Raw genomic sequence first — 23,064 nt, forward strand, 5'->3', positions numbered from 1 at the left:
GAAAAGAAACAGCTATTCTAAACTGAAAGGACAGAATTTATAGGATACTTGGTTTTTGGGAAAAGCGACGCTGTCACCCCTCTCGCTAGTGGACGAACCCACCGCTTGGCATGTATACAGGGCAAAGGAATCTTCCAGCAGGATAATGCCCATCCCCACAGAGCCAGGGTGACTAGAACATGGTTCGAAGAGCATTCCGTAGATTTTACCATCATGGAATGGCGTCCTCATTCACTGGACATGAACCCTGTGGAGCATCTTTGGAATGCTGAGGAAAGGTCAGTTCAAGCTTTGGATCCTCCACCCAGGAATGCGACGGAATTATGAACAGCGGTGCAGCAAGCATGAATGGAAATACCCGTGGAACGCTTTCATGAACTAGTGGACCCAATGCCTCGCCTTGTGACTGCCCTTATCCGGGCGAAAGGTGGGCCTACCCATTACTAGGTAGGTATCCCATGATTTCTGTTCGCTCAGTGTATAGTGGCCTCATCAATCCTTAATTACATCAATGTTAAGCAGCAGCAGTCGTGGTTCCAATCATTGCTTTGTTGTAATAGGGTTTTATGAGCATCAGCGACTAAGGCCATATTGCTCAGTATATACCATCTGTAAACTGCATGTGTTCTATGGTTGATTTTCTGTTTGATGGACGAAAAATCCGAGGTTCCGGGAGGAAAAACCTCGACCCAGATCGACTAACTCAGCCATACTGAAAAAGGCTCAAAAATTCCTCACCTCATCGACGGGACTCGAACTCAAGTCTTTTCCACCGGAAGGATGGCGATTCTATTAACTATGCTACTCACAAGGGCCTCCAACCAGGTACAGTATACCTTCTACCATGTTAATCGAAGGTGTACATTGTTTTTTTTAAGGCTTGTTGGTGGCAGTTCTTCCAAGAAAATTCATGACGTGCAGTTCTGTACGTGTCATGGAAATATACAGGTTTGTCTTTGGCTGCTCGCCCCTCCACTGAGATCCTCTAGGGTCCAAAGGCGAGAAGAAATAACCCGTTGTCTCAAGGCGGATCAATTCCGATCAGTCAATATTTAAGTTTATCTCGTCGTTCTCAGGTGTGTCATCTCAGAACTTTTGTTTCTTCATCCCCTTGACAACTTACAACTTAGTAATATTTAATTCCTGAGCAATATTATGAGTAGAATGATTGAATTCCTGAGAAATTCAATCATTCTACCTCCTCCCCTTCCCCCCGGGAAACTCTGTTAGCTCTTTTCTCTGCTCTTTGTTCAGCGTACACATATTGAATTAATTCCGGGACAGTGTTGTAATAGGTAAATGCATGTCACGTAAAAGCTTTTGACTTAGTTTTGTTTTTTTTTTTTTTTTGGGGGGGGTAGTTGTTGTCGCATCGGCTTCTTTGGCCATAATGCACCTCCCAAGGTTTTTGCAGTACTTTGATCCAAGCCCGAGGCAGGATTCGAACCCGCGACCTTTGGGTTGCCAGGCAGGCACTTTACCCACCCGGCTAGCCCGGTCGGCTTTGACTTAGTAATAATATATTTATTATACAAGGGCCACCTGGATTTCCCACAACTGGTGAGTAGATTCCAGCATTTTTATTTTTCTTTCTTTGAGTCAGCAGCTGGATCGACAGTTATATTTAAGATGGTATGAGGTATTCCTTTCTCAATATAAAACGTGGAGGTCAGCGGGTAAGTGCCTGCGATAGCTTGTTGGTATTTTACGGTAAGAAGGCGCGCCCTTTGAAACCAAATACAGGAGGCATATGGTAGATCTGGAATAAAGACAGTATGATAGAAACAAGATACAGAGGGTATTATTTTTCAGCCCCATTGCTTTCTAGATATTTTGAAGAGCATAACTGTAAAGTTCTTAATCTTTTTAGAGAGATGCTGTAAGTGTGAAGTGAAGACTAGACATTCACCCAGGAGAACACCTAGGTATTGTATGTAGGCACTAAAGGAAAGGAAGCGATTTTTCTTGATATTTTATCACTGGAGGCCTGACATAACGTAGTCTTCCTTTAAAGATCATCATATTTGTTTTTGTCACTGAAAATGCGAGTTTCTTGAGAGTCCTGATCAGATAGTTCGGAGAGAATTCTCTGTGGCACAGAAACCAAACTTAAAAGTCTGTAATTACTCAACTCACCCTTCGGACTATCCATCTTCATGAATAGAAGAGATATTTACACATTGCAGAAATTTCGGTTTAACCCAAGAATACATGTATTCTGATCATTATACACTATCTTCCAAAAAAAAAAAAAAGTGCAGAGAACGTGGCATCCGACAATTACATCCCTCTTTAAACGATTTCGTTGTTCTCGTCAAGGTTCCATGTACGATGGCGAGAACTTAGGTGGCCCGTATGCCTTCCTTAAATAACGGTCTCAGTTATTTGTTTATCAGGGAAGGTCCAATGGATTATCAAGAAATTCCCAAATGTCTCTTCTATTCACAAAGATGGATGGTTCGAAGGGTGAGCTGAGTAATTACACTCTTGTAAGCTTGGCTTCTATGCCATAGAGAATTCTGCAGCACGTAGTTAAAGAAGTAACGTAAGATGAACTAAATAGGATTAGAGCTATAAGGCGATCACAATATTAAGAGGAGGCTATCACAAAGCAAATGAGTGTGAAAAAAAAAATAAATTTTGACTTAAATTTATTTAGATTTCAATAAAACTTTTGATACATTCCCAAATAAATGATTGCTGCCAAAGTGGAAAATGTAGCATTAAGGGTAAATAAAAAATAATAAATGTCACACTAGGGTCACCCGGAATATTAATTCAACTACCCAAGTGTATTATTATGTTCGTGAATTGCGTGTGTTGTCCGAAAGATTTACCTGTTATGCTGGACGAAAAATCCGAGTTTCCGGGGGGGGGGGGGAGTATAAAGGTAAGTAAAGGACGATTAAGTGAGAGAAGACAAGAGAAAATACGAAACTTTGTATTAAGATAGTCACAGACAGAAGAAATGCAAATGGGCAAATGGATGCAAAAAAAAAGTGACGTGGGAGTGGTCACATATTGCCTTGTTGAATAGAAAGGCTGTTTGACTGCAGTAATCTAAAGCCGGAATGGGGAAAACACATGATCTGTCAGTTGAAAAAAGTCTTATCGGGGGTGCATGTTTAGCAGGAGTAAGGATTCAAGAAACGAAAGACATGATTCGTTTCTTAAAAGCATCCATCTCGGTTTTTAATGACTGGAAAGCCATCGTACTCAGAGGAGGACCGCGTAGAAAGATAGGACCTATAGTGTGCAGCAAATATCTGGAATACTGCGTACATGTTAGTAAACCTCGTTTTAGGCAGGCCGTAAGATCTATGGGAGAAATACAAAAGTTACATTAAATACTGCCAAGAAAGACTTGGTAGATACCCTTTTGTAGTTGAGTGTGTATGTGTATATATATATATATACATATATATATATATATACATACATATATATATATATATATACATATATATATATATACATATATATATACATATATGAATATGAGTTAAGTTAATAGTGGTAAGAGTTTTTAAAGGTAAAATATGATATACTAGCTTATCAGGTAAACCAAAAACCATGGCGGGTATCCAACGTGACCTGGAAAAAATCAATATATGCCATGACATAAGCAATAAATTATAAACATATATAAAAAATACCATTAAAATGTTAATTATGGCAATAAGATACTTTGAAAGGGACTTTTTCGAGGGCTAACCCTTTCAATGTATCAACCATAATTAACGAGCTATCCGTTTCTGTAGTCATCGTCCAGCATAACTATGTCCAAATATATGTAAAATAGTAAGTTAGAGCCAAATGGTAGTGAGATGGCAAGTGAGATGACAAAAGCTGGCGAGATGACTGTTAGCCCGACGGATAGCCAAATATATATATATATATATATACATATATATATATTGTGTGTGTATATATATATATATATATACACACACACACACAAGAGGGGACTAATTATTTCATCAGGGGATTACACCTGATGAAATACCTGACCATGTATCAATATTTGCTTCAGCTGACATCAGATTCTGCACATTTGCCTTACCTGTATTCGACTTTTATCTAAATATGTTTCCCCCCATATTTGATGACAGCTGTACCACTTTTTATTCTTTATTTTATTTTATTTTATTTGCATTTTACTGTATTAATTTTACTTTACAGTTCACCCACCTTCTATTGGCTTTGTAATTCAGCCCATAATTTTCTTAATTCATCATAACCTTTAGGATATTAACATTCTTTTACCTTGCACATATCTACTATACTGCCTTTTCTACTATCCTCACCCTTCTAGATACTGGCACTTTGTGTAATTTTCACATCTTTTGTGCATACTTTATTCAATATATTAATACAAACTTATATATACTTTTGCATCCTTTAATGCTGCTTTGGGCTTTTTAGGTGCATCTGTCATACCTAACATATTAATCTTTCATCAACTGAAATTTTTTCATCAACTAAAAACCCTTTTTCATCCATTGTAACTTTTTTAAATATTACATTTAATATATATATACAGGGCGTCTCAAAAATATTGGTACAAACGTTTAGGGGAGGTAGGTAACATCTAAAGGAATGTGAATCCCATAGGAACACATAACTGGAAACGTCACGGGAAAGTAGTAGCAGAGGCACAAGAAGCAGAAATGACACAAGACAGTAATTAGTGGCAAACATTTATTTGACATAATATTAACAATGGAGTACGAGATGGATGCATTTCATGATGTTACAACAGATGCTCGAAGGTTCCACCGTGAGACGCGATGCATGCGTGACACCGACGCAGCATGGATTGGCGGACACGGTCGAACACACTTGGAGTTTCTTTGACAGTAGCAGCAGCGCAGACAAGTCTCGCCACAAGATCCATTTATGTCTCCACAGGCGATTCATACACGATAGATTTGAGCCCCCCCCCACAGAAAGAAACCAAGGCTCGATAAATCAGGTGAGCGTGGGGACCAGGCAACGGGTCCATCACGGCCAATCCAATGACGCCCAAAACGCCTGTTCAAATGGTCACGAACACACCTTCCATAATGGGCAGGTGCCCCTTCATGTTGAAACCAAATGTTGCGTCTCACATTTGCTGGAACATCGTCAAGTAACCCTGGTAGAACTTGTTCAAGAAAGATCCGATATTTAGCGGAGTTCATGCGGAATGGTAACAGGTATGGGCCGACTAAGCAGTCACCGACCATACCTGCCCACACATTTATTGCGAAGCGATGTTGTGCCGCATGGGAGTGCACACCGTGTGGGTCCTCTGCTAATCCATACACTAGGTGCATGTCTGCCAGCTCACAGTTCGTATATCGATGCATGCTCTTCGTGCGGCAACTACCGCTTGAATGAGTAAACCAGAAATTTTCCCTCTCGCGAACTGATGAACAGCGCCGTGTACCGACTTACGGTGACGTTTCCGGTTATGGGTTCCTATGCGATTCACATCCCTTGAGATGTTACCTATCTCCCCTAAACATTTGTACCAATATTTTTGAGACACCCTGTGTATATATATATATATATATAATATAGAAAATTAATAAATAACTTATGTAAAGTAAACTAAACAAGAACTAATTAATGCCATCTATACATATCTAGATAGAACATTACATCAGTCTTATTATATATTTTTGTATAGTTTAAGTACAATTAGTAAAATAGGTAAAATAGGTACCTATTTTACTAATTGTACTTAAACTATACAAAAATATATATATACAGTATATATATTTATTTTTATTTTATTTTTTTTATTAGTTTTTCACTGATGTTTTATAAGTCTGCTTCCTTGTATCTTGCCAATGGTAATATTAATTTACACAAGACCCAGAAATTATGCCGCAGTTAATAATCGAGAACAAAACAAAACAAATAAGAGTAAAAATTAGACACATTATCACAAAAAGATTCAAACAATAACACAGCAACTCATACTAGGTTGCCAGACACAAGTATACCTGTGCCTCCTAGTCATTTGATTTGATTTGGATTTTATTGGCGCATTAGCAACTAAGGCTATAATGCGCCATCCTAGTCATTATTTAAGTTCACTGTATAGTTCTTCCCCAAATACGTTCAGAGGTAAGATTTTTTTTCTGTTTATCTCTAACATACATCACGATGATGTGAGTTCACTTATCCATTTTTAGGAAGTAAATTCATTGGAATATTATTGATAGACATCTTATTAGTTGTAATGGCCTTTTCTACACAAAAATCTATGGAATGATAATTATGACAAAATGAAGCCAGATACAGCGTAAACACATATCAGGTGGAGTTCAGTATGGGGTTATCTGAACATCATGATGAACCACGTATTTTTATAGGTCCATGCGGTACAGTTATTACCATTGGGCGCATTACAAGGGCGACCAAGAACGTGCCATATACTGTATGGTCTTAGTATTCCCTTCAGCATGTTGCATTGCATAATTTTGTAATCGCTTGTGAACGAATAAACTGTGGTCTAGGTGCCAGATGAATTCAAGGTGTTGCACAACCTACAGTTAGTTATTGGTAATAGCTATTTTTCCATTCTGCCGCCTCCGATTAACCGCCTCCGTGTAACAAATAGTTCGACAACCAACTATTTGTTACACGACAAGGGTCGAAGTTGGCTGTCTTCTTTATACTTACTTCCAAATTAAGGCACATGTAGAGGACTTTTTATCGTATGACTGTTTTGTCGTAGGGATGAAATCCATTACATTACATGGGGGTGCGCTCACATTTTCGACACGACAAAAGTGTTTCAACCAGTCCCAAATTGTCGGCGACTAAAAAAATTTGTACAACAACAGCTAGGTACAACTGTTGTTGTTGTTTTGGTGTTTATTGGCGCATTGACAACGGAGATCATAGTGTACGACTGTCCGCAATACGAGGATCTCAGGTGCATTCTAATCACGACTATAAGATACCTCCCCAGAGGGCAAGAGTTTCACCTACTGGATTCAGAGGAGGAATATAGAGCCCTGACCAACTTCGCTCAAGAATTCTTCTCAAGAAGGAGAACACTATATGCAATGCACCAGGAGTGAAAGACGATCAGCCAGATAACAAATCAAAACATCCTTTAGGACACACCCCGGAATGAAAATTATGTGCAAGCTACTAGCTGTCTACCAAGAAACCCTGCCTATGTACCAACAAATATGAGACCTAAGTGAAACTGACAAATATACTGAATGAAGATAGAGAATCAAAAACAAAGACATTCAACTTGGACGGGACACTATCCCACGAGTGACTCTACTACCGGACTTATGACTACACTACGACTGCTGCAGCCTCACTGCCATGTAGCCAAATGGCGATCTCTACCAGCTCCCTTGCCTGGTACCTTTTTTCCTATCCCTGGCAGGGGGGAGGAGGAGATGGTCTTCCTGTTTCCTCCCTCCCCTACCACCCCATATATTTCGCCTGGTGAGGCATGGGCATGCCTTACTGACCACCTGGGGTTGCCTTCCCTATCGACCCCATACTTCTTTCTTTACCACCCCGTCTTCAGTCTCTTCCCCCTACTCTGACTAATACGCCAGCGTAAACTCCACATAACTAATCAAAATTAACGATTTCTAAACTAAAAACTGAACCATATTAACCTCTCCTGGCTTTTCTAAACTTAAGTGCCCCCGTTTTTTTTATATTTTATTTTATTTTATTTATTATTATATTTTTTAAGGTCCTAGCCACCGAAATCTCAGGAAATTAGGTGGCAGGACCTGCCAGAGTGCATATAAGCTACTGGGTTCCTGGTCTGCCTCCACGGGGCGTAAGTGGGGAAACGTTGGGCCCCAATTGGGGTTTAGCGGCTAAATGACCAGAAGAACAACGGTACATGACACTAAACGATCCAAGACCCACACACTTTTAAATCTCTGGCATTTACAGCGTACTGTAACACACCACAATGTAAACTACGCGGAGATGGGGGAAACCCCTGGTGCCGCTTGACCCTAAACACACTTACACTTACTAGTGCGCCAGTCTAGGTACAACGCTTCTAATGTTGGTGCGCCAACAGACAACAGAACTATCGTTGAATTCAGCCCCCACTCTGCTTTTCTTTCATTCCCTCTCAAATATCCATGAACACAGCTCTCATTCTTCATTCTTTATTCCCTCCAAAATGCTGTGCTATTAAAAATTAAAAAAATAAACTCTCTTCAACGTTTTCAAAGTGTTTAATCTACATGGATAATAAAGAAACTATTGAAAAGTTGATCGATGAAGTGGAGAAGATACCAGCATTATTTTTAAAAGCATTACAAGAATTGTAATAGTTTTTAAAATAATTTCAAGAAAATGGAAAATAGTTTAAGAATATGTAATAATTTTTCAAAACAGGTAACGCTCAATGTGAAGTATGAGAACTTAGTAGTATTAGCAGCAGTGGCATGTGATGCAAGAAAGCAAGTGTATGAGCTTATGCAGCATCGGCATATAAAAAAAAAAAAATTACAAAACAATTCCCTCTAAATGTTTGTCCAGTTCCTCCTTAAATTTATTCAACCTATCAATTTCCACAACGACAGATGGAAGTTTGTTCCAGCAATTAACCACCCGCTTGCTAAAGGAAAAATTTCCGACATCTATTCTACATCTGTCTTTCCTCAATTTGAATTTATGCCCCCTTAGGTTCGTAATCTGAACAAGTGGAAGAATCCCATCAGAATTCAGCGTTCTCAACCCATTCAATGCCTTATACAGCTCAATCAGATCACCTCGCAGGTACCTAGTCTCCAGCCGCTGCAATTTGCAGAACTTAAGCCTCTCTTGGTAAGAGGATCCCTTCATTCTCCTCACCAATCTTGCCCTTCTCTGTACACTAGCGTTTCCCAAAAGGGGTCCACATGAACCCCAAGGGGTTCATAGAAGCTTTGAGGGGGTCCACAAGAAAAAAATTGTACTTCAGGGGTCCATAATATGAGCTAAGGGGTTCATGATAAAATAAAATAATTTGTTAAATAAAAATAAATAAAAAAAATAATAATAAAATAAACTAATGTCATAGAAAAGTCCAGAAATTCACAGTTAGAAGATACTCGTATTTTCTGGAAACTTCTTCAGTTGACGCAAAAAAAAAATTTCTTTCCATAGAAAATTCTCGAAGAAGAAAACATTATTTAAGCACCGACTAATCTAGAAAGAGTCAGTCAGTCAGAGGCAGTCATTTCATTCTATAGTGAGTAATCGGAATCGTCGTGGTGAAATCTATTGTTTGTGTTATTGAACGTTATTGTTCTAGTGAACTATATTTCCATTAGTACCTACAAGCATTTCCAACATTAAATATTTGAGGTTAATAATATTATTATTATTTTCAGATTACCCATGGCTCATGCAAAGAAGAAAACAAGACAGTATTTGACTGAATGTCTGTCATATGGTTTAATTGAATCACCAGAGAATATCACAAAACCAATGTGTCTTATATGCATGACTGTGCTGTCTAATGATAGCATGAAGCCAAGTAAGCTTCGTCACCATTTGGACACAAGGCATAGCGAAAAGAAAAATAAATAAGTGGAGTATTTCCGAAAACTACGAGACAATTTTCAAGGAAGCAACAAACTGGGTCAGATTTTTGTAAACAAGCAAGCAATAAAGATAGAGGTTTATTAGCATCATATGAAATCAGCAAAATAATAGCAAAATCTGGAAAGGCACATAGCATTGGTGAAACTGTCATCTTGCCTTCAATATCAGTTGTAATTTCAACAATGTTAAACAAAAATGCACTTGAAATTACCGATAACCTTTCTTTGAGCAATAACAATATCCAGACGCATTGTGAAGATGTAGAAAATCAACTTATTGCTCAATTACGAGTGAAACAGTTTGCAATGCAACTCGAAGAATCAACTTTGATGGGCAATGGAGCACTTTTATTGGCATATGTAAGATATATAGATGATAATCAACTCAGAGAGGAAATGCTTTTTGCAAGAGTCCCCAAAATAGATACTAAAGGTGAAACAATATTTAAGGAAGTCCAGTCTTATTTTAGAGAAAAAAAATATTCCACTCGAAAATTTAATGGCTTGTGCTACTGATGGCGCTCCCTCCATCGTCGGTAGGTACAGAGGGTTTATCACTCATTTAAAAAATGCATTGCCAAAAGTATTTTGCATACATTGCGTGATTCACCGCCAACATCTGGTGGCGAAGGGATTCAGTGGACGTGTTCATGAAACCTTAACTCTTGTAATAAAAGCTGTCAACCTCATTAAGGCTAATGCTCTTCAAGATCGTCTCCTTCGCAAATTTTGTGATGAAAATGAAGGATTTGACCGTCTTGTACTGCATACAGAGGTGCGATGGTTGTCTAAAGGCAATTGTCTTCGTCGCTTCGTCGTCCGTTGGGACAGTATTGTATCATTTCTAAACGAAAAGGAGATTGGAAAACAGTTGGTTGCCATGAAAACAAACAGACATATTTTACCTCTCAGATGTGTTTGAAAAACTGAATTCTCTTAATAAGCTGAAGCAAGGACATAATTGTGATTTAATATCTAGCAAAGAAGCAATTAATGCATTCCTATGAAAACTTAAATTGTACAGTCTTAAATATCTCACGCCGTGCGTTTGACCAGTTTCCAAACCTTGCTTCAGTTAGCAGTGATTTAAAAGATGATGACTGTGTTGTGTATGTTGATCATTTAAAAAAAATTATGAAGACAATCAAGTTCAGTTCAAGGACCTACTAGAACTGAACATCCCAGACTGGATGCTGATTCCATCTGAGGTAAATGTTCTGATGTTGAAATTGATTTACAAGAGGAACTTGTTGAATTGCGCTCTGATGACAGTCCGAAGTCTATTCAAAAAAGGAAAGCATGATGTATGGAAGAATAGTGACATTGCATGTAAATATTCGCTTTTATGGGAGAGAGCTAAAATGTATGTCATTGTTTTCCCATCATCTTATCTTATGGAATCTGGCTTTAGTCGTGTAACACAGTTGTTAACAAAAAATCGTAATCTCCTTGATATAGTAAAAAGAGGTGATCTTCGTCTGACTCTCACGAAATTGGAGCCAGATATTAAAATTCTAATATCAAAACATCAGCCACAAGGATCTCATTAGTAGAGCCTATTTAATGGGATCCCATTTAATAGCCTTAGAAATAAATTTATATATATTGTTTGAAATAGTATTTTTATTTTTTTATACTAATTCTGTCATTACAAGTAAAAATATGTTTCAGTTTTATCAATTAAAATTTTCAAAATTTGTAATTTAAATTTTTTATATTATATTGGAATTGTTTAATTATTAGATTTTACTAACCTACAAATAAATATTTCATTTAGGAATATTACACCACATTTGTAAAGTTAGGACTCAGTGGGTCCACAAACAAAAAAAAGGTTGGGAACCCTTGCTGTACACGCAAATATACATCCTTCCTAAAATGAGGCCTCCAGACCTGTACGCAGTACTCAAGGCGTGGCCTAACCATTGCCTTATACAGAGGGCAATCACCTCCTTTTTTTCTGCTAGCAAAATTCCTGTATATCATTGACAAAACCCCATGACCTGCCTTGGCACCCTGTCTGCATTGCTCAGAAAACTTCATATCTGACTGCACAATTCCCAGGTCTTTTTCATTTTCTACCACCTAAAGTGTAGTACGTTTCTCTGGGGTTACTTTTACCCATATGCAGTACTTTGCATTTGGCAATGTGAAACTTCAGTTGCCACTTCTCAGTCCATCTGCCCAAATTTTCTAGATCCTGTTGCAGTAGCACACTGCCATTACTGTTATTAACAATCCTGCCAACCTTTGTATCATCTGCAAACTTTGACAGTAATCCTGGTATACCTTCATTAATATTAGCATTAGTAGAGGCATATGATGCAAGAAAGCAAGCTTATGCAGCATCAGCCAAAAAAAAAAAAAAAAAACACTCCCATTTCACCCCACCGTTGGTTCGAAATACCTGACCAGCTGAGCCTTAAATTTATTTAGGCTATCAACTTCCACAACAAGGGATGGAAGTCTATTCCACCAACCAACTACCCGCTGGCTAAAGGCAAATTTCCGCACATCTATCCTACATCTGTCTTTCCTCAATTTGAATTTATGCCTTCTCAGGTGATTATTCTGAACAAGAGGAAGAATCCCATCGGCATTGAGCATACTCAAACCATTCAAGGCTTTATACACCTCTATCAGATCACCTCGCCGGTGCCTAGTCTCCAGACACTGTAATTTGCAAAACTTAAGCCTTTCTTCGTAAGACCAACCCTTTGTTCCATTCACTAATCTTGTTGCCCTTCTCTGTACTCGTTCCAGCAGATCCACGTCCTTCTTGAAATGAGGCCACCAGACCTGTATACAGTACTCAAGGTTGTAGCCTAACAATTTCCTTATACAAGGGAATAATCACTTCCTTATTCCTGCTAGAAAAATTCCTGTATATCATTGACAAGACACCATGAGCTACTCTTGCAGCCCGTCTGCACTGCTCAGAAAACTTCATATCTGCCTGCACAATTACCCCCAGGTCCTTTTCATTCTCTACCACTGTCAGTGTAGAACCACAGAGTTGATATGTTGCTCTGGGGTTACTGTTTCCCATATGTAGTACTTTACATTTATCAATGTTAAACTTCATTTTCCACCTCTCAGCCCATCTGCTCAACCTTTCCAGATCCTGTTGCAGCAGCATAGAGTCAGTAGTGTCCTTAACAACAATGCCAACCTTTGTATCGTTTGCAAACTTGGACATTAAGCTTGATATACCATCATCAATATCATTTATAAATACAGAAAACAACAATGGACCCAACACTGAACCCTGAGGGACTCCACTAATAACATTAGTCCACGGTGAGCAGTGTCCATTGATTACCACTCTCCCTCGTCTCCCCGTCAACCATTCCTTTATCCATAGCAGTAATTCGCCTCCAATGCTACACTGCTCCAGTTTGTGCAACAGTATCAAAAGCCTTTCTAAGATCCAAATATATAATATCAAAGTTATTCCCTGAATCCAGTTCTTTTGTGACTGTATCATAGTATCCAATCAAATTGGTCAGGCAAGACTTTCTGTTAACAAAACCATGCTGTGTCCGAGCTATAACTGAAGTCTTGTCTAGATGATCCTGCAGTGCTTCTTTAACCAGTGCCTCCATTAATTTTCCTGGAACAAATTTGTCACAGGTCTATAATTACTTTTGTCAGCCTTTGATCCTGCTTTGTGAATTTGGGTCACATTTGCATATCTCCAGTCTATTTGTACCTCCCCTGAGTCCAAAGAAACTCTCATAATTATGGCTAAGGGTTTGCTTACTTCCTTTGCTGCCTCCTTTAATATAACTGGATAGATCCCATCCACCTCGGTGCCTTTTTTATGTTTATCCTCAACAATTTCTCCTCCACTTTCCTCTTAGTTATTATAAAATCATCTAGCTCACTGACAGAGTTTACTTCACCTCTGGCATTCCCCTTCCTGAATAACTCCTCATGTGTGAATGTAGATGCAAAATACTCGTTTAGTTTGTTAGCCACCTGAGCAGGATCCTCAACTGTTGAACCATCAATATCCAGTGGACCAATCTGATTCATCCCTTTTCTTCTAGAGTTTACATAGGTAAAGAACTCTTTTCTGTTTTTCTTTGCATCCTTTGCCAAGGATTTCTCATAATCTACCTTTGCCTGCCTAATCTCCTTTGTGACTTGGTTACAGACCAGCTTATATCTATCATAGGCTTCCATGTCACTCATTAATTTATATGTATCCCATGCATTTTTCTTCTCTGCCATATTAGTTCATCTGACATCCATTTAGGCCTAAACCTTGAACAATATTTCTTAGTTAGTATGTAAAGCCTAGTAGCTTCCAAGATAAGTTCTTTGAATGCTTCCCATTTTGAATTTGCTGTTGGTAACATCATCAGTTGGACCCACTGTACGGAATTTAAATACTGTCTCAGACCATCGTAGTCGCCCTTACGAAAGCAAAAACCCTTCCCTTTACCCCTGATAGTAGTTACCTCTTTGAGTAAATCCCACTTCAGCACACTGTGATCACTGCCACCTAGTGGTTCCTTTATCTGCAGATTCTTAATACATGAAGAATCACTACTGATAATCAGATCAATAGTATTACTCCCTCTAGTTGCCTCCCGAACATGCTGATGTAGAAAACAATCGTCCAATAAATCCACAAAAGCCTTGCTAATGTGTGAGTGACCAACCCACAAATTCCAGTCAATATCTGGGAAATTAAAATCCCCCATTATAAGACTCTCTGATTTACTGGCCCACTCTATTTCCCTGTATAGTTTCTTTTTATACTCATCAGAGTCATTAGGTCAATAGCACACTCCTACTCTCAATTTTGATCTCCCAATGCTTATGTCACACCAAACTGACTCGACACTGCACTGTCCAGCGATGTCGACTGGCTTCACTTCCTTGGATTTTATGTGTTTCTTAACTAATACCCTAACCCCTCCTCACTTCCTATCCTGTCTATCCTTTCTGTACACATTGTACTCCCCAAATTCCAGTTCTACATTCCTTATATCTGTGTGACACCACATCTCTGATTTCCCAACAATATCTGCCTTTGATGTTTTGAGCAATACCTCAAATTCATCAAATTTATTTACCAAACTCCTAGCATTGGTGTACATGAAAGTATACATGCACCTGTTCCTATTCTTAGCTACCCTAACACAACCTATGTGTTTACTTGTACCGCAATGACTCCCAGCAGTCTCTGAAATACCCTGCATGCATCTTGTTTTCCAGGCTGCTGCTCATTCCAATAGAAGCAGTGCAAAAATCACTTTCACCTCTGCCAGTGACTACTGTTAATCTGTTAGTCCTTGTATCCCCCCCCCCCAAGCTAGCAGTTTTCCGACCCACTTAACACTGCCTCGATAGCATCAGCAAATATTCTTGCACCCCTTTCTATTAAAGTGTATCCCATCCCTGTAGAAGCAGTCTCTCCTGTTAACAAGTACAGACCAGGCTAAAAAAATTCTACCCTTTGAGCCTTGCACAATCTTTCCAGGGCCGAATTGATCGACAAGGCTCTCATCATATACTCCTTCCTATCGTGTCTGGGCAGAATTGCAGACACTTTCAAATTCAACCCTAATTCACGGCTTTTTTTCAACATGGACCTGTACTTGTTAAGTAATTCCGCCGGTGTCCTACTCTTAATATCATTAGTGCCAACGTGTACAACTATATCACCTTTTGGGTCCTTAAAAGATGATATCCGCTCTACAACATCATCAACCTTTGCCCCTGACAGATATACCCTGGTCCTGTTCCACCTATCCTTTTTACATACCATGTTCCCCGACTTTTTACATACCATATCACTGATAAATATAGAAAACAACAGTGGACCCAACACCGAACCCTGTGGGACTCCACTAATAACATTAGTTCACGAAGAGCAGCATCCATTGATTATCATCCTTTGTCTTCTCCCACTCAACCATCCTTTTATCCATTGTAGCAACTTACTCTTAATACCATTCTGCTCCGATTTGTACAGTAGTCTTCCATGCGCAACAGTGTCAAAAGGTTTCCTGAAATCCAAGTATATGATAATCAAAATTATTTTTCGCATCCAGTTCCTTTGTAACCACATCATAATAACCAATCAAATTTGTCAGACAAGACTTTCCCTTAACAAACCCATGCTGTGTCTGAATTATTGCTGAAGTCTTGTCTAGATGATCCTGCAATGCATCTTTAACCAGTGACTCCATTATTTTACCCGGGAGGATAATCTCTCATCTCATTAAACATTATATTATTTTCTTTTGATGAGCAACTCGCTGTAAAGTGGATGAACCTGTCATTCTCTTTTTCTTCCTCATTCGCATTATTAAAGCGCTAATAATTACAGATTCATCGAAATCAATGTGGAGTCTAGGTAAATGATATAATTTTAGTCGTCGATGTGCGGCAGTACATGTAGACATATATAGGATCCTGTGTAGTGTAGTTCCAGAACTTTAGATCAACTCCTACAGAGTTCTTTATCATCACAGTGGAACACTGTGATGATAAAGAACTCTTTAAACGGCCAATAGGTGAGTAATGTTGTGTTTGTGCAGTGTAAGTTGTTTAGTTGTTTTTGGCCACTTAGTGAGCAGGAAGGCTCACTCACCTGGACTGGATAGCCCTGTCCGTGTTTGTCTACACTGCGGGGAGGTGGACCACAACTTTGTACCATTGCCTATCTGTAGTTGAGATCTCTACATTCTTTTCATGAATAGGTAGGTATGTAGTATTCAGAGGTACAGCAACAAAACTGTTTTGTTGTACTGCAGTCGTTGGCAACCTTAACGAGAAGACAGAAAGTCCTCTATGTGAGGGAAACCCAAAGATGGAAGGAAATAGGTGACTTTTTGGAGTCTGATTTAGCATCATTACAGACGTGTCTATATAAAAATATGCCTTTGGCCTATTAGTTAAATCTGCTGAAAAATTTATCAAGCATTTTTGAAAAACAGGTAATGACAAAATTTCTTGCCATTACCTATCTGGAAACGGAAAGAATTTATAATTACACTGTATATATATATAAATTATAATTAGTTAATTTAATAATTTAATTATATTTAATTTATATTTATACATTTGTACGCCTAGGATGACAAAACTGGAATGTATAATGAAATTAATATTCGAATACACATTAGAATAAAAGTAAAACAGGAAAAACACATTCGAAAATGAAATACAATTAAAAATAAAAATATCACAGGCTACTCATTACTCACGTATTGATTCACTGCAAAAGAGATACAAGCTATTGTGTGGTATACGTGGCGGGGAGAACTACATAACTAGAAGACCCAATGAATAGTTTCACTACTCCAGAATATTGAGTTCTGAATCATCGCATATTGCTGACCATTATGCTCCTCATGTAAAGGGAGCTGAAGTGGCGAGAGTGTCTGATCGGAATTTTAATATTGCAGTGATCGATCACGTCAAGGGAATAGTACGGAGGGGAACGCCACGCAACTGCTCACAATAATTATTGAAGGATTTTATAGAATAAGTCTACTTTATTATTTACTTTATTTTTTATTAGAAAATGTTAGGTAGATGCTTTGTTATGCAAATTTTATAGTTTCCAAGGTAATGTTTCAGTTTGAAAATTTTTATTATTAAAATTGTCAGCAGGAGTGCGCCGCACCGTAAAGCACTGCCGAAATGTACGAACTGTGAAGGGATGGAATCTGTCCAGAATTCGTAAATTCATTAATATCGAACACCACTAGCCGTTATCAGTAGGCTAAGAGGAACAGTTAGGGGCACTTCATCGAAACTAATGTATAAATTAGCATACTAATTTCTACCTCTCCCCAAAAAGAGCTACATGAATACCGGAGTGCGTAAGTAACTGATGCCTGAAGGCGATTGACTTGCAGCAGTTAAATGAATAACGTTGATGTTTCTGCTCTTGCACCACACAGTTGTTCTCAACTTTGTGGCGCAAGAAAGTCCTTTCACTTCGTCTAAATTTCTTTAGTTTGCTATAAAATAGAAATTTGAATATAATTTAAAATGATGTATGATTTAAGTATTTATTTTATGGAACTAGACTTTTTTTTAAAGAATTTTTTTTCCAAAATTCATGTTTTTGATATTCTTCCTAGAACCTACATTATATTCGAGTATATTACTAATAACTGCTTCATTTATAAATCAAATCCTATACTCAAAACAACTGCGGCAGTTATTTTACGTGCGCAGATTCACATTATATTCATTGTCTGAAAAATTCCTAACATTACTCTGCCTACATTTATAGCAAACAATTTGTATGAATTCCAGAGGGTCACCATTCTGTTAAAAACAAATTTTACGGCAAAGGGCAGTCATCGTTCTGTGGACGTCAACATTCGATCAAGCAGTTCAGTTTTATCCCCGGTAGTATGTAAGGTATTTGTCACTAAATAGTGTTCTACTTTCATTAATACTAGAAATATCAAAAACTTACGCGTTCTAACAACTCGTTCTGTAAGACAGCTTAAGAGGAAGAGATTTTCTTTTAGTAGTTATTCTGCGCTTTTCCATTTCAACGTCGCTTGTCTCCTGGTTTGTCGTGATTGTTACATGACAGAGGGAGTAATTAACTGAGAGAGCGAGCTGAACTCTCTAATGAACCCAAATTACACAAACCGTCCCTACTGTATAATTATTAGAGGATGATTATGGACATCTGTGGCAGAGTAGATTCACTTGATGAAGTTTGTTGTTAGTACAGTCGTTTAAGAACTAGTTAATTTACTTCGCCATTTTAATTTCCAGAATGTCAAGCATTAAATACTTAATTACATCCTAACAACTGAAACTTGAACATGCAACATTCAGGCATACACGTACATACTGTACACGTGGCCATAGATTCGAATGCTTTGTGTGGCGTGCTCGCGCGATTCGTGTGAAGCCGTAGAATATTCGAAGTGACGATACTGTGTGAATTACTATAATTACAGTAGCGAAGTTGTATCATACCTGGATAATGCAAAATCCATGGAGGGGTTAGATCCTTAGTAGGTAGGCAACTGTAAACTATTGCGTTATAAATACAGCAAAATTAACAACTATGGTTATAACGTAACAACTTTCAGTGGATAAAGAAAAAACAACTTCTCGTACTTATTGATTTTAAGGAAGGTTCACAAAAAGAATGAGGCAAGTTTTCTGGTATTTACTATGGTAATTCCATTACAAGACTTTCATTGGTTGTCGTTCTTCATAATGTTATTGCATTTCGTTAGCAACGAACGATAATTTAACTTTTCGCAGCACGCAGCAAACAATTCTGAAAACTAATTCAAGTGTTACCAAGGCAGCTGACAGCGATGTTTTAAAGAATTGTAATTACAGAGAAAAGTGACTAAAACTATTTATAACACGAGGACATTTGATCTCCAGCAATTAAAAGTGGATTTAATTAGAATATTGGTGTTTACTTTCTAAGCATTACAGCCACGCTACCATGCGTGAACTCTCATTAAAGCGCAATCAACGAGAGTTGCTACGGAAAGACGGAAAAACAACACCAGATTAGTCATTCTGTCTCTTCACTGTGAGACCCTGATTTTTATGCTGTTAAAATACTTTTCTAAGAAGGAATAAACTTCTTGACGTTTAAAGGAAGATTTATTTGTCGCTCTTGTTTGATTATCTAACGTACAGGATTAGGCATTGCATCCCATCATGCTGTTGCCATGGTACCTGTAATAAGCGAGGCGCCGAGATCATTTCTCTCTAATCCTTGAAACAAACGCCTTCCCAAGGAGTTGACTGTACTGAAATGTCTATTGATAGATAAATGACTGCCTTCGTCCGGAATGTTTTTCACTTACATGAGTTGTTTCCTGTACTCGTTTTCTTTCTCTCTGTCGTCTTCTTTGTAAGGTTGGTAATTAAGTGTTTAATTAACGTATTGTTTCTGCTACTGATAAACAGAAGATTCCCCAATTACATTCGCGATTTTAGCGCGTTCTCACTGCCTCTTGTATAGCGTCGAACGAGACAAAGACAAGTCTAGACGTATGCTGCTAAATTATTTCACAGCACGAACTTCCTTCCGTCTCTAGACAGCTCTGGTAAGGGAGGGGAGTGCAAAGTCTAAGAATCACGGAAATTGCTTGAAAGGTAAAGGATGAATCGTTTCGTCGATCTTCTTTTACTTCTTAAAAGGACGAGCGCAAATTCAACAGATAAAATCCAGCAGCTATTTGTGTACACAAGAAGCTATTGTAGAAGAGAAAGGAAACAGGAAACAGCGGACCTGAGGAGAAATTGAGTTTGTACAGACAGGAAATGGTAATCGTATGTTGTAGCTTAGTCCAATGAAAATAGATTTTACCTTCCTAGCACAACCATCTTCTAAGTATCACGACATACAGCTGGCAACTGTAATACAAGTCCATGGCATGTATCATGACATGATATATCACTGTTCTACGCGTATTATAACAATAGCAGCGGATTTAAAATAAAGTATCTAATCAACCGTGAAAGCATTAAGACCCAAACAGAAAGATGAAAGGAGTTTGTTTCCTACAAATAAAATAATAGCATTTTATTTATTTATAACTTTTATACGCTGCAGTAATTAATATAAAATAAAAACTAAAAATTTAAATAAAAGATAGTACTGTAGTTAGTTAAATTTAGCTACGCTGCAGATTTTCACATCCTACCCTCACTTTTTTTATTTTAAAAAATTCAAAGAGGATAAAAAAAAACTAATTTATTTCTCTCTGTGCTTTCTGTCATCACGCGTAACAATTTTAGGAACAGAAAGCGTAAGTAGAGATATTTCCGGCAAAGTATTTTCTGGTGAGTTAAAAGTTTAGTACTTTAGAACGAATTTAAGGCCTTTCTTATCGTCATATACAAAATATTAATCCTGAAATCTCAATTTCGATTTAAACTGAAGGTTTGCAGAAAATTTTCAGGAAAGTAATTATATTTTATTGTAAGCAAAAAATCCGACTGATTACCGATGTAGCGCCGGGTAAGATGTGAAATACCGCGTTGCATATGGATTTTCTTAAATATACTAAGCTTATAACTACAGTACTAACCCCTAATATTTACCAGCACACATTCTTAAATATTTTTCAATAAAATCAAAATTTTAAGAATATTTTATCGCCAAATTAAAGATACGTGTAATTACTGTTAATCAATAAAAGAAAACAAATAGTAATTTAAAAAATAAAAAGCAATACTTTATGTATAATTCTAATTTTTGTTTATTTTGGTTATTAGCAACTTTTTAGACAAGATAAGAGTTACTTTATAAAACCACTTGACAGACAATATTTTCAGTGCTGACTTTCCTTGATGGAGGTCAACCTGGAAATGTATTCTTTTAAATGAACAGCTAGTAGCTGAAAATAAAGGTAATAAAAGTTCAGATTGGAAATAAAAGTCTGCCCCTGAGGTAAGGATTTGAAACCTTATAGTGAATGATAATTCAACTTGGTAAAAATGCTTTTGAAGGGCCGGTTGTATTCTAAGGTTTTTGAAAATGCGTATTATGTTAAGAGTTGTTGTAGTAAGGTTTTAATGAGCTTCCGCGACTAAGGCCATACTGCTCCGTATACTTTCGGTAAATTGTGTGTTCTGTGGTCGATTTTCTCTTTTCCGGACGAAACATCCGAGTTTCCGGGAGAAAACACCACGCTACCCTCGCTTGAGACCCCCTAACTCAGTCACGTTGTGAAAAAGGCTCATAAAAATTCCTCGCGTCATCGTAGGGACCCGAACTGAGGACTTTTCCACCCGATGTGGGGAGGACGCAATTTTACCACCTGTGCTACCTACGAGGGAAAAGAGTTAGTACTATGATTATACATTTGATATATACTTCTACGGCTCATATGCAAAATAAGTCAGTTTACTTTATACGGAGTATATTGGATTCCGTAATATCGACTTGTCTGTGAGATTTCTGATCCAAGCAGATTGCAGAATGCCGCCGAAGTTCCGTATAAAGGTCAAAAATAAGGTACCAGTTTAACTCTCAGTGGTTAATTTATTAAATATATAAATTTCCTTATTGGTGATATTCGTTTTTTACTTTTATCTCATTTACATCACTTCCTTCAATTTTTCTGTCAAAAGAATCAAGGAATAGTTAGTTAAAAGCAAAACGCCTACGTATATACTTGTCGCGCATACCCGAAGTAATAAAAACACCCATGAAATTCTATATCCAATTAAACTGTTAGCTTGTGCTTATAACATCCTGATTATAATGTCATTTGCGAAATGCATCAATTAATTTCTTATTTAAAAATTAACTCATTAAATTCTGGTTACTATCATAAACTCAATTCCTGTTTAAGACTTTTCGAATGGTTCATGATTTATTCGTGCAGAATGCCAATATTATGAACAAAAGTATATTCAAGAACGGTTTTAATAATGTATAATAGATAGATAGATAAATATGACACCAAGCAGATATTTGTTCAATGGTCATATTCTTTATTTTAATACGCGCTGTGCAACAAATGACGTCATTCGTTTTTAATAATTTAAACTGCTATTTTACTACTTCATCATCGAAGCCTGATTTTTGCAAAACTTATTGGAATATGTAAATTATTATAGCCTGTTTTCTCTATACGCAAAGAAACTCAACATAAGCATTTTAAAGGTTCAAATATAATTTTATTTGATCGAATCACGATTTGATTTAAAAATTTGAATTTGCATATAAATAACAAAGGACTGTATGTAGGTAATATAAGATTGAGCAAGTTTATAAAGAAAATGGGAAAGGATCCGATGAAAAGAAAAATATTAATTCTGAAACCGAATTTTGCCATTAAAATATAATTTTATTTGTTACATATAGGAGGAGGTCGATAGAGAAAAATCAGGTCCAGAAAAGAAAAAATGAATGAAAGAGGAGAAAAGGTGTGGAACTGTTGTAGACAACACAAAACAAAATGGTTGTTGTTGTTGTTGTTGGGTTTTTAGGTGCATCAGCGACTAAGGCCATATTGCTCCGTGCATACTGTCTGTAAAAAAATTGCTTGTGTTCTGTGGTCGATTTTCTGTTTGTTTGACGAAAAACCGACGAGTTTGACGAGTTTCCGGGAGAAAAAAACATGCTATCCTCGCCTGAGATTGACTAACTCAGCCACGTTGTGAAAAATGCCCATAAAAATTCCTTATGTCATCGACGGGACTCGAATTCAAGTCTTTTCCAACCGTGTAGGAAGGACGGCTATTCTACCAACTGTGCTACCTACGAGTGCTCACGAAATGATGACGAGTAACATCTTTTTTGAAACACCACTATGTGTAGAAGTTACTAAGTTAATCTATTTGATAAAGGGCAATATCAAATAGATTAACTAATAATCGACCCAAGATGCAAGGACCAAATTAAATCAGGTCAATGGCTACCCAGGAACAGCCTAAGAAACAATAGGAGTAATAGGAGAATAAAATTGAAGAAAAAAACAATGGTTAAGGTAGGCATACTGAA

This window comes from Mastigoproctus giganteus, chromosome 7, assembly GCF_048544385.1.
Source record: "Mastigoproctus giganteus isolate SK-2022 chromosome 7, ASM4854438v1, whole genome shotgun sequence".
Classification (NCBI taxonomy): domain Eukaryota; kingdom Metazoa; phylum Arthropoda; class Arachnida; order Uropygi; family Thelyphonidae; genus Mastigoproctus; species Mastigoproctus giganteus.